This window comes from Pinus tabuliformis, chromosome 9, assembly GCF_031772625.1.
Source record: "Pinus tabuliformis cultivar Carrire ecotype Pingquan chromosome 9, CPIR1, whole genome shotgun sequence".
NCBI classification, from domain to species: Eukaryota; Viridiplantae; Streptophyta; class Pinopsida; order Pinales; family Pinaceae; genus Pinus; species Pinus tabuliformis.
In genome coordinates, this window is record NC_142307.1 from 1102442519 (window position 1) to 1102455315 (window position 12797).

Genomic DNA, 12797 nt, shown 5'->3' on the forward strand with positions numbered 1-12797 from the left:
TTGGTTCAGGAAGTGTTATCCAAAGGAGACATGGGGAACATTTTGGCTAACTTGCCGAGTGACATCTCAGCCCAGCCTGAGGTTGTGAAAATATTTCACTTGGGGGAATCATTTTCTCGCGATGATGTTCTAGGTGGATGTTTCTAGCCACCTGCCTATTCCACTTGGACCCCCACCACTGTCTATTTCATTTTTTTAGTTTCCTTAATTGTAGCACAATTTACTATTTTTGGTAGTTTTTTGGGTCCTGAACTTTCGGAGCTGTTTTGAGGCCTTAAATGACGTTTTTTTGGGGAAAACTGAGGCCAAAAAGCGTTTGTAACTTGTCATTTTTTATAGGAACTTGTAGTCCTCGGGTAGATATTTCTAACGAGGTATTGTGCACATAAAACAGAGATCATATGCCAAAGATACAACCCCAGGAAGTTGATGTACCAATTTACCCAAACGAGGCCCATAGTTTTGGCGCTTATCTCTTAGGGTTAGGTTTTTGGACATTTAGGGTTTTCCATTATTTCTAAATAGTAAATAGGCCTTCGAGTCTCATTGTAACACAATTTAGAGGCATGTAGCCTCCACATCTCTTCTTAGAGATAAGCTACCATCACCCGAGCTGGTCTTATTTCCATTCTGTTTGTAAGGATATTTCAGTATTTGATATTAATGAAATGAAGTGTTATTTCTGCTGCATCTTTGTATTTATGGTTATATCTGTAATTGGTTGCATTGTTGTTTAAATTCGGATTAGTGGTATCTGAGCGATCTGCCCATTCTGTGTTTTTATTTGCATGTCCCCAACGAGGTTGGGATATAAGGAGTTAGGGCTTGAACTAGTTGAACCTTTGCAAGACCAGCCTCTAAAATCCCAACGACCTCCCATGGGGGAAGAAAAGAAAGACGAGGAGACAAGAGATCCTTTCAAATCTTGCTCGAAGAAGCCCTTGAGTGATAGAGGAACGCAATGATGGACAACTTTGCCCAGATCCTTCAGCGGATACCCAAGGGCGACGCATCTACTTCAAGTAGCTACTCTCGAAGTGCCACACCCTTTAAGGTACAAGTTAACTTTGACATTCCCATATTTGAGGGTAAGATAGATGCAGACACCGTAGATAAATGGTTAAATATGCTAGAAGGATATTTTATGTTCATGATTTTTCCAGCCAGGAAAAGATTACTTTTGCTCTTCTCAAAGTCGTCCCCCACGTCAAGGACTGGTGGGAAACCTACTGTGAGCAAGAAGGATGAAATTACACCCTCACTATTTTTGGCTGCACACACTTGGGATTCGTTCTAGGATGCCATCAAGGAGCAGTACTACCCTGTTGGGAGTTATGAGGTTAATACATAAAGTGGACCACACTGCGACAGGGAAGGGACCAAGACGTGTTAGGGTTTACCAATGTTTGTCATACCCTTCGCACAAAGTTGGGTATCAAGGATTCTGAGAAAAATTTGGTACTCAAGTACGTTATTGCCTACACAGGTACATCCAGGATGAGATGGAGTTCCTGGACATCTCCTCTCTCGGCACGACATACTGTCAAGATCAAGCATAACTTAAACAAAAAAAGTGAGACTTTGGATCTACGAATTCGAAGCAAGGGAAAGGCACCCCCAAACTATAGAGCAAAGGGAAAATCCAAGGTGGGGTGACATAGGATAACCCGCTAAATATGCAAGCAAAGAAAAACACCACAAAGACAAAGAAGGACATGGGAAAGTGGTGTGAGTTCCATAAGAGCTCCACTCACAACACAAGTGATCGTTGGGCCAACCAGTCACTGGTGGCCGAGCTAGAGGCTTCTGAGTACAACGCATGTTCCGACTCTAAGTCAGAACCCGACAAGGGGAATGAAAATGGGAAGCAGATCATTGATGTTGAGCCCAGTGCCACTGTGTCCACCACCAAGATCTAGAAGATTGAGCTTGAAGATCTAGAAATGGGGGAGCACCTATTCCACTCACAGATGTGGGTGAAGGGTTCTCTGGTGTAGTTCATTGTCGACAATGAGCCAAAAGAGCCTCATTTCAGCAAAGGTTGTGAAGCGGTTGGGCCTACCAACTACAACACATCCGCAACCGTATACCATCGGGTGGCTTCACCAAGGATGAGATCTTTGAGTCAGCCAGCAGTGTCGCCTTCCCTACAACATCAAGCCCTTCACAGATGAGGTATTGTGTGATGTTGCTCCTCTTGAAATTTGTGATGTATTATTAGGACAACCATACTTATGGAAGCGACATGGTGTATATGAGTCGAGAACTCGCTATATTATTATTTCTTTGGGTAATACATTATACAGGATACCGGAGGTAGCTCCGCCTACCACCATCTCTTTGATCTCTGCTAAGCAATGCAGTAAGATCATCTCCCAGACGAGGAAATTTGTTTTCTTTCTGATTAGCTCACAAATTAAGGGGAAGAGCGTAGCTACATCCATGGCCCTCAGGAAGGGTTCCTCCATGAAGGAGAAGCAGGTGGATACGATCGTGGAAGAATACAAAGACATCTCCTCCTCACCCGCAAGGGTACCCGTGCACTGTCAGGTCAAGCATTCGTTCGATATGACTCCTGGAGCACCTCTACCCAACAGAATGATATATTGTTGCTCCATTATGGGAAATGCCAAGTATAAGCAACAACATGATCAACATCGGGTGCCACACAAGTTTCAGGTGGGTGACAAAGTTTGGTTGCATTTGCAAAAAGAACGCCTTACCAAAGCACATCAGAAGCTCAGATCATTTTTCTATGGTCCTTGCACCATTACCAAGGCTGCAGGAGATAATGATTTTGAGCTCAAAATTCCCAGATTCCTTGGCCTACATCCAGTGTTCAATGTGGACCACCTTCGACCACACTTCCCACCATTAATGGACACATCAGACATTGCAGAACAACTCACACCAGCAAATTTAAACCCAGGCTGCAAGGAACATGCCAAAACTGATCAATTTATGGACACACAAGTCAAGAAAACTCGCCAATAGAGGATCCAACTATATTGGGTTGTCAAAGCTGACCAACTCTTGCACCAAGGCAAGTGGCTCACCAGGGACCAGGTTCAACAAAAGTTTCCCCATCTCATGGAGGCACTCAACACAATGGGGACCATTGCTTCCTAAGGGGGGAGGAATGATCTAGGTGGATGTTGGTGGCCACTTGCCTATTCCACTTGGACCCCCACCACTGTGTCTTTCAGTTTTTTAGTTTCCTTAATTGTAGCACAATTTACTCTTTTTGGCAGTTTTTCGGGTCCTGAACTTCCAGAGCCGTTTTGAGGCCCTAAACGACGTTTTTTGGGAAAACCGGATCCAACAAGGGTTAACAAATTGTGTTGGCCAGTTGGAAGTTATAGTCCTTGGATAGATCTTTCTAACGAGGTATTGTGTGCGTGAAACAAAGATCGTATTCCAAAGTTACAACCCCATGAGTTGATGTACCAATTTACCCAAACGGGGCCCATAGTTTTGGCGCTTCATCTCTTAGGGTTAGGTTTTTGGATGTTTAGGGTTTTCCATTGTTTCTCAATACTAAATAGGCCTTCGAACCTCATTGTAACACAGTTCAAAGGCATGTAGCCACCACATATCTTCTCATAGATAAGCTACCATTGCCCAAGCTAGTCTTATTTTCATTCTGTTTGTAAGCATATTTCAGTATTTGATATTAATGAAATGAAGTGTTATTTCTACTACATCTATGTATTTATGGTAATATCTGTAATTTGTTGCGTTCTTGTTTAAATTCAGATTAGATGAGCTTAAGATTTTTATATTCTCCTTCATGATACTTTCTCACCAAGTTTTTGCCATTCGCCCTTTATCGCAATGGAGCATTGATCCTTTGACTTGTAACCCTCACTCACCTGGGGGGCATTGTCATTTTTTGTGTCATTCCACTAATTAGCCGAGTCGATGCTTACAGATCATGTCAGCGGTGAAACTATGGTTTTACTCTCTTTTGATAGATTACCTGAGTCCCGAAATGGGCTCCATTTGAAAATTTTTACGTGTTATTTATTGGAAATACCTTGTACGTTAGTGTGTTATTCATTAGTGTGCAGTTTGGTTTTGGTGTGTTTGTTTGCTTTTTATTTGGTTTGCAGATGTCATCGAACCTTTATGTTAGTTTCACTGATGGTGCTTGTCATAGTACACAAAATCTATTCTCCGTCACATGGGCAATCTATGACCCTAATGGTGAGTTAGTGAATTTACAAGGCATATGTTTAGGTCGTACTAATAATAACATTTCCGAATACAGTATGGTTATCGAGCTTTTGTTAGAATCTATTGCCCTTGGCATTAGAGAGTTAGTCGTTAATCTTGATTCACAACTCATAGTACTACAACTTAACATAAAATATTCAATCATAAACCCTTATATTTTGAGAATATATTTGCGAGTTCGTCTCCTGGAACGCGACTTTGATTATATCACTTATCAACATATTCCAAGACGTTTGAACACATTAACATATACATTGGCTAATTATGTATTAGATAGACATCTGCGACATATGTAAAACAAAAACATTCACATAGTGAACATAACAGGAAAACATGAATATATATATATATAGTGTTTGCAAAAAGTTTATTACATCAAAATGTCAAAAATTGTGTTCTGAGACACATGGATTCTCAAGCCTACATAAGTGTGGAAAATAAAGACTAGAGACATCTATCCGCCAACGTGGTGCTCATGGTAGCACGAAACAACTCTAATGACTCGGTTCAACAACCGACACAGTTTGGTGGGCACCCCTATAATATGCCTATGATATCACAGTGGCACCTCATCAATCGATGCATATTCTGGAATGCCTCTTGTCAGGGTTTCCAAGTTGCGTTCAACCTCCATGATCAGGTAAGTTCCCTCCTCATAAGGAGCATCCTATATCTGTCGTGCCACTCGCCTGGTTATCGGAGAAATCCCTAGAGGTATCTCTGGTCCAACATCTGAAAAAATTACAAGTGTCAAATCTCAGTACACATTAAAAGAAACTTTAAAAATAATTTTTATGCGCATCGGTCCACTGTGTACCAGGTGGAAGTGGAAGGTTAGGATCTCCCCAGAAATCCATGCCAGAGTATGCCCAATCATCTACCATGATTAGCTGTTGTCACAGGCATCAAAAAAATGTTGGGGGAAATGACATTCGCTTACCACCTCCCTGTCAAGGCATCAGGTCACCCCACCTCAACAACCGTGGATCTATGGGCACTAGTGCATCTACTTCTATCCACTGATATAAAAAAAATGGTACACGTTCCAAGAAGAACGTCACCAGGATGGATCGATAGCTGAACTGTTTCACCTTTCCTGACTTGCATTTCGTGAGTTGTCTCTTCATATTGGCCAACAATCCCTCACACCAGTTAAAAACTGTGGGACATAGACAATCAATGGAGTACTGTAAATGAGACTGTGTTGCTTTATGCAAAGCCTGAGCCCCATCTATTTGGGCCATAGTATGGAGAATTGTTCTTAGTGAGAGATTGATGATGGTCTTTATGTCTATCTTCCCACTCTGATTTTTTTGAGTGCCTGGGCAATGTCTCGCAATCAACATATCCGTACTTTCCCCTCCAGTATGAGAACCGGACAGCTGAATCTGTTGTCCCCTTCTGGACAAACCTATAATGAAATAGATGTCTGCAACATCTTTCTCAAGTTCTTGGTCCCAATCATAAACAATTGGTGATCCACCTCCCACCAACCAATCAAATGTTGTAGTAACTCAACCTGGCTCCTAATCTAAGGAATCTGGAAGAATTTCAGTAACCCACATTCTCGAAGGGAAACAATGCAATTTGGGTCATGGGCTGCTTGATGGTATTCAGCTTTGTGTCCTCTTTCTTTCCATTTGATCACCATTTTTGGTTGATTAACCTATGGAACATCCATAAAACAACATTTCATGAGTTTCTATGGAGACAAATCTGGAAACAAATCATTAAACATGGAGGATTTTCCAAAAATTTCGCAACTCTGCGCTAGTGCGTTTGTTTGTATATTTTTCCGTGCTGCCATAGTTGGCCACAGGGTAAAACCCACGTTTATCGTCCTCAACATAAAATTTTGTTAAGCCCTCCTTACAACCCAATCTATGGATGAAAATGCATGAAATGACAACTAAATTGAAGGGAAGGGACAAATATCTTACCTGCAGCAAACAACTCGACGAATGGTGTCTGGGATTGATCGTAATACTCACCTGAAGATCAAGTTAAAATAGGGTAAAAATTCTCTCTGATTTGCAAAATGGTAAAATGGTAAAATGGTAAAAATGTTTTACTTTTTTGAGTTTTTATAAGTTTTTAGAAGATATTTTTACCAAATTAGGGCATATTTCACTTATATTTTAATATTTTTCCTCGAAGTGGGTAATATGTGTTTCACTTATGCACTGATAGGTCATGGCACATGGGGATGGTGATTAATTATGTCTGATTCAACAAGTTTTATTTTATCATTTTTTTAGAATCGTAAAAAAATAAATGAAAAACGACCCCCTGGAGTCATCTTTAGGCTCTTTTCTGACTCTCGAAACATGAAAAGATCACATAGTACTTGTCGTTTCGAACTCATTATAGTAAATGAAATGGCATCTACTTAGTATAAGTTTAACCCTTTTCCAGACTGAGATAGACTATTGTATGAAAAAGGAATACCTTAGTCGAACATGGCTAAGCGGTTCTTTTGGATATCGTTTTCTACCTTTTCGGATTCAAGAGACTATTTACGAAAAGGGACCTTTGGAGTTTTCTTTTTCGCCTCTTTTTCAAACTCTTTAAACATGAAAAAGATGCTGAGTTTTCACCTCCATCATACTCGTGAAACTTAAACGACACAAGACTTTTCACCATTATGAGATCGAGTTTCTCCTTCCTATGACTCGTTAAACTTAATAGGATGGATTCATCTGAAGGATGAACTTATATGTCAAGTGTTAGCACCTAAATCTGCTTTAGGCTGAAGGAAGGCAAAGATTAGGGTAACCACAAACCATGCTCAGTCTGGTAACTAGCCCTACCAGAGCAGGAGAGGGCTCTCTCCGAGTCACGCTCAGTGAATGGATAAGCAAAAATGGTCTGAGATGACTTACAATGAAATATTTACCTTAGGCTAGTAAGTGAAAGGGATTTTGAAAACAATTTTATGAATGACCGAGCTTCTGGGATGTTTATGGGACTGGCGCTCAGCAAAGAAAAAAGAATTGAATATGAAGGCACAGATTATTCCGTGAGGCAAGGTAGGCGAAAAGAGCAGCAATTTCGGTTTAAGGTAATGTGGAATGGAAAGATTTCTGAATAAAGTGAAAAGGGCATAGTCGCATGAATCCTTTTCAACAGAAGAATAACACTGTACATGAAATTTTCCCACAGGCAGAGCAATATAAATTGAATTCTACCTAATCTCACTTAGAAAATTTCACTGAAATGAAACATGAATTGAATTATCAAACATAACAAGATACATATGGAACATAAGAACACATTTTCTACAGTCACAACCACAAGAATCTCATGAAACAGAGCCGCTGCCTTTCATTAATTCTCTGTCAAAAATACACAGTGCAGAAACAGAGTTTCCTTCCCACAGTCTCCTAGAAGTTACAAGCCAGCCAACCCTTTGCAAATAACTTGCATACAATATATAGAATGTGTGAGGAAGAGATAGAACGCCCAAGGGTTGGGGAGTTACTCGAATCATGGCGAAATGGAGATGGAGAGCCAACCATCAGCTACAGGTGCAACATTGCAAACGTGACATTTGGCATTGGGGTGACTGTTTGCCTTCCTTCGCCACTTGGATAGAAGCCCATCTAGAGAAAAAACTCTTTAAATGCTGCCTTTGGTGCCAAAAAACCGAAGTGTAGATGACCGGGCCCACTTGGAGAAGTCGCGACCCGAAATTTCACGAAATGGGAGCAAATTGGCAATTTTTTCCTTTGTGCGCCGCGCCAAATTCTCTGTGCGTCACGCCACTTTGGAGCCTATTTTGGGGCACTTGCAGGTGTCCAAAATGTGCCCAAGTGGGCTTGTTGGAAATACTATCCTATCTACTTTCTAACCCCACTAGAATTTCCAAATTTGGTGCTCATTTTCCCCTCCAAATCTTCATTCTCCCAAGACTGCTTTCTGTGTGTCAAAAAAGTGGCAGAGAGGCCATTTTTGGGTTTTTTTGACCTTTAGGAGACCCAGATCTTGTCAAAATTTCTTGCCCGGACACCAGTAGTCATAATTTTTGATGCTGAATCCAAATATGCAAGCCATTCCTCGATTGGAGCCCTAGAATTTTAGCGTCGCGCCAGTGGCGCGACGCACAGGGAGGAATTTCCTATTTTTTGTCCAAAAATTTGTCAAGTGACCAAAATTTGCCCAAATTTTTTGAAATTTGAGCTGGAGGATCTCTATGGGGTGCCATGCTAAGCCAAGGAAGTGTCAGCCAAGATTCTAAGCCTATCTTTCTCTTTTGCCTGCTTTATGCTTCTTGTTGCTTTCCTCAATTTTGCTTTTAAACTCGTTATCCGGGCCTGTGCACTCATGTTCCGCACCCTGTAACGGAAAGTCATGTGTCTCAATATAGCAAGGTTCTGATCAATTTTGTCCAACAGCCTCTCCAAATGCATGTTGACCCTCTCAAGGTTGGCCTCCCGATACTCATTGACTGCTTGCTCCAAAGATGTGAACACAACCCTTCTTCTTTGAGCTGCTTGGCGATGCTCTCGGATGTTCTGCAGCTCCATGATCGTCTATTGGTCCTTAAGCTGTTTGTTTCTCCGCTCCAGGTAGTTCATGTTTAACTTGGACCTTTCTAAATCAATGGACAAGTCTTCAATCTCTGATTGCTGCTCCCGGATGATCTCTATAAGCTCTGCATTTGTTGGCTCTGCATCCGTCTCATCATCCTGGAGGAGAACAAACTTGGTCTCTTGCTCACCTGATGGCCCTTCCTCCTGCATTGGCTCCTTGCCCTTACCCTGCTCCTGTGATGCTGATGTCGAAAGCGAGGCCCCTTCCACCCCGGGTGGAGATAACACTCGCTTTGCTGCTGCAAACAACGGTCTACTGCCCTTCTGGTATGTGATGTATACTAGCATGGTGGCAGTCTCATTGTGCTCGAACTGATGTGAAGGACCCCCCACCTCATGCTCTGCCTTTGATATCACCGGTGGAGCGCTGAAGAAATCACGGGAGATGAAGTCCTCCCAAGCAATACCCTGCAATGCCAACTGATGGTCCACCAAAATCCAGATGAGAGCAAAATGATAGGTGCTATTTAGCTGCTGTCGAGGGGTCTTGTGCTACATGAAATTCTTCATCCTCTCTATGTTCCCGTAGATGAAAAATGGGAGGCTCATCATCCACACCCTGGTGAAGTGCATGAGCAACCTGATGTGATATGCATAAAGGCGAGAAAACCTCCTCTCGCAACTGAAATACTTCATGATCAATCTCATGAGTGGGGCATACTCGTCCCTCAAAAATCTGAATGGAAAAACTCTGGTGAGCTGGCTCAAACAACTGTTCTTGATGTAAGGCTCATAATGATGCCTCTCCACTTTCTTTTTCTTATGCCACTGTTCTCCAATGTTCGGTATTCCCGTTGCCACTGATATGGTTTCCGGTGTCAATGTGAAAGTGACCCCAGCCAGGACAGATTGACCTCCCTGGAGATGAAGTGCAAAAAGGCGGGCCAACTCATGATGGACGCCAACATTTGCCACCCTTTGACAAAATTCATAACATGCCAAGTGCTGGAAACAAGACATGGCAAGTGGGCATGCCTGTAGCTCAGTGAGGGTGTTTGGCTCATCTCTAAGATGTCTGCCACTCTGGTGATGTCTCATATGGGCCCTCTCTCCTGAAGATGTGTCACTGTGGGTCCCCTCCTCATACTCTGATGAAACTTTTGATGCCATTATTGCTATTTGTACCCTGAGTTTTATGCTGCCCTATGAATCCAATAGAACTGGTAGATGCTCTGAAAATCTGTCACCAAGGGGACAATAAAACAGGGAGTGTTAGGAGGGGAATGATGAAAAGGGGAATAGGGGTTTAAAAGGAGAAATTTATCAGGGATTTGGGAGTGTTTTGGGTATGGTGTTGATGGGGTAGGGTTTGGATATTTTGAGCTATAAGAATAAAGGGAACAAATGGATATGATTACAGTGGAGCTAGGGTGATTATTAGGGGAAACTGCTACAGGGGAATTAGTTGATAGAGGTAGGGTAGGAACATACTTTAGCAATAATGTCACTGTAGCAAAACCCTAGCTTCTTGACCTTCTTTGTGTCATCTTTGTTTTACTTTTTAAAATATTTTTGCATTTGATTCATGGTCATCAAAACCACATTCCGCTTCAAGTTAAATGCCAATGGTGAAGGTAGTTTGGCTACCTCTCCAATTTTGAGGGTTATTCACAAAAAATTTGGGCAATTTAGTAAATTTTTGGGCTTATATGTCTGTGCGCCGCGCGCTCTGCCCAGTGCGCCGCGCCAGTGTTATATTTACACTATGGCCGGGCTCCTAGTGCGCCGCGCCACCTCGTGTGTGCGCCGCGCCACCTCGTGTGTGCGCCGCACATTGTAAATTCACCCAAATTTGCTTGAGAAACAAGGGGGAGGGTTTTAGTGGTGGTTTTAGGGTGGTTTCCTTAGGAAACATGATGGAATGGAGGTAGGAACGATGAGGAGTGAGGGGACAAGGGGAGGGGAGCATAACCTTGGTGGCATCATCGCAAACTTGCAACCCCATTTATCGCTTTCCTTGGTGATTTTTTCCATGGATGCCCATTGTGCTTTTGGGTACCATTAAACATCTTACAAACCCCAAAGCATAGACAAAATTGACAGAGAAGAGGTTTCAACTGGGCCTACCTCTTGTTTTCTAACCTCCACCGAGATTTGAAGTAGTTTTGGCAAATTTTTATGCCCTTGGTTGTGTGCGTCGCATGCCAAGCCCAGTGCGCCGTGCACTGGGTGTGCATCGCGCCCTTGCAAACTTTCCACTGCGGGCTGGCTGCGTGTGCGCCGCGCTCCTTGAAACCAGCTCGCTCTCACTCACTCAAATTCCTCAAACTTTGCTCTCTTACCTTAGCAATGTCTCTCCCAAGCTTGTAAGAGCACAAATGGCTTTGCTTTGGGCCACAACAAGTATATAGAGGCTTGGGAGAGATGGGTTTGATTTTTTCTTCCTTGAAAACCCACTTTCTAATGTTTGTGTTTTGCACTTTTTTCATTGACTTTAAAACACTCTGATTTTCATTTTTCCTTTGAAATTTTGGCTCACATGATGGGATTTTCAACATTTCTTTGCGGGGACGGTGTGACTGGGCATTTGGCCCCTGGAAACCATGACTGCATCTAAAAAAGTCAATTGGCGATTTTTTGGAAAATTTTGTCACAATTGACCTTGTTTGACTTTTCTTCAAAACAAAGTTTTGAAGAAGAGTCGAAGTCTCTTCAGGTGATGATGAAGCTTTCTGAACCATTGCTGTATAAGGTCTCCCTCTGGCCTGCATGGCTTGTTCTGGACATGTTCTCAAAGACCAAATTGATGATTTCCTAGACCGAAACATAAAAGATGACTTTGTCCTGTAATATGACCAGACCTTGACTATCATGAATTTCAGTGATTATGGACCAAGACCTGAACCAGTAGGGGCCAGACATGAGGGAAAATGACTAGCATGAATTTCTCCATTAGATCATGGCATGTCCCTAGCGAAATGCAGCTGAGTGGATGGAGCGGGAAACCTAAAATTGAAATGCACAAAGAGTTTTGATCTCTGACGGAGGGCTGACCAGACCGACTCTAACATTGGCTCCAATGGGGGATGGTAGCTCCTTGGAGGTGCCAAGAACAACAGATCTTTGGAGGAGCTAGACAGTGCCTTTTGTACATTGGGCTATGGAGTCATCATTTTGATAAACAATACAGGACTCTGACTTATTTATAAAACTGGAATAACCAAGAAATTGACTCAAACTTGACATTGAAATAACTCAAAAACTGACTTTACAGACTGAAAGCAAAATGAAATAAAAATGGTATTTACAATGATAGTGGAAGCAGCGTTAATAGATCAACAGTGATACTGCTTGAGCATCCGACCATTGATCGGCCCTCCAGGACAATCTTCTCCGTTCATTTCCTTCAGAAGAAAGGCATTCTGACCCCTATATGCTGCAATCTTGAAAGGACCTTTCCACAGATTTTCAAACTTTCCGTGCTTGCCTTTATCTTCATTCCTTGCATCCCACTTCAGCACCACATCCTCCAACTGAAATTTATCTACTTTCGCTTTTCTGTCATAGATTTTCTTTATCTTCTCCTGCAACTTGGATGTGTTCTTGAAAACTTCCTCTCTAGTTTGCTGCAAGTGGATCATTTGATTCAACCTCCTCTGCATGGGATCTTCCTCACTGCCAGCCTCCTGAAGAAGTTTGACCACCGGGGCAGCAAGAGAAGCGGGAAATACTGTGTCCACTCCATAAACAAGCTCAAACGGTGACATACCAATAGACTTTTTCTGACTGATCCGATCTGCCCAAAGTGCATGGACCAACCTCTTGTTCCAACTCTTGTTATTTATTTCCAGCAGCTTCTTGATGATGTTGACCAAAGATTTATTCGAAGATTCCACCAATCCATTGCCTTGCGGTTGATAGGCAGTTGAATGACCCAAAATTATGTGATATTTATGACAAAATTCTACCATACTTTTCGACTTGAAAGCTGCTGCATTATCAATGATTAATTTGTTTGGACAACCAAAG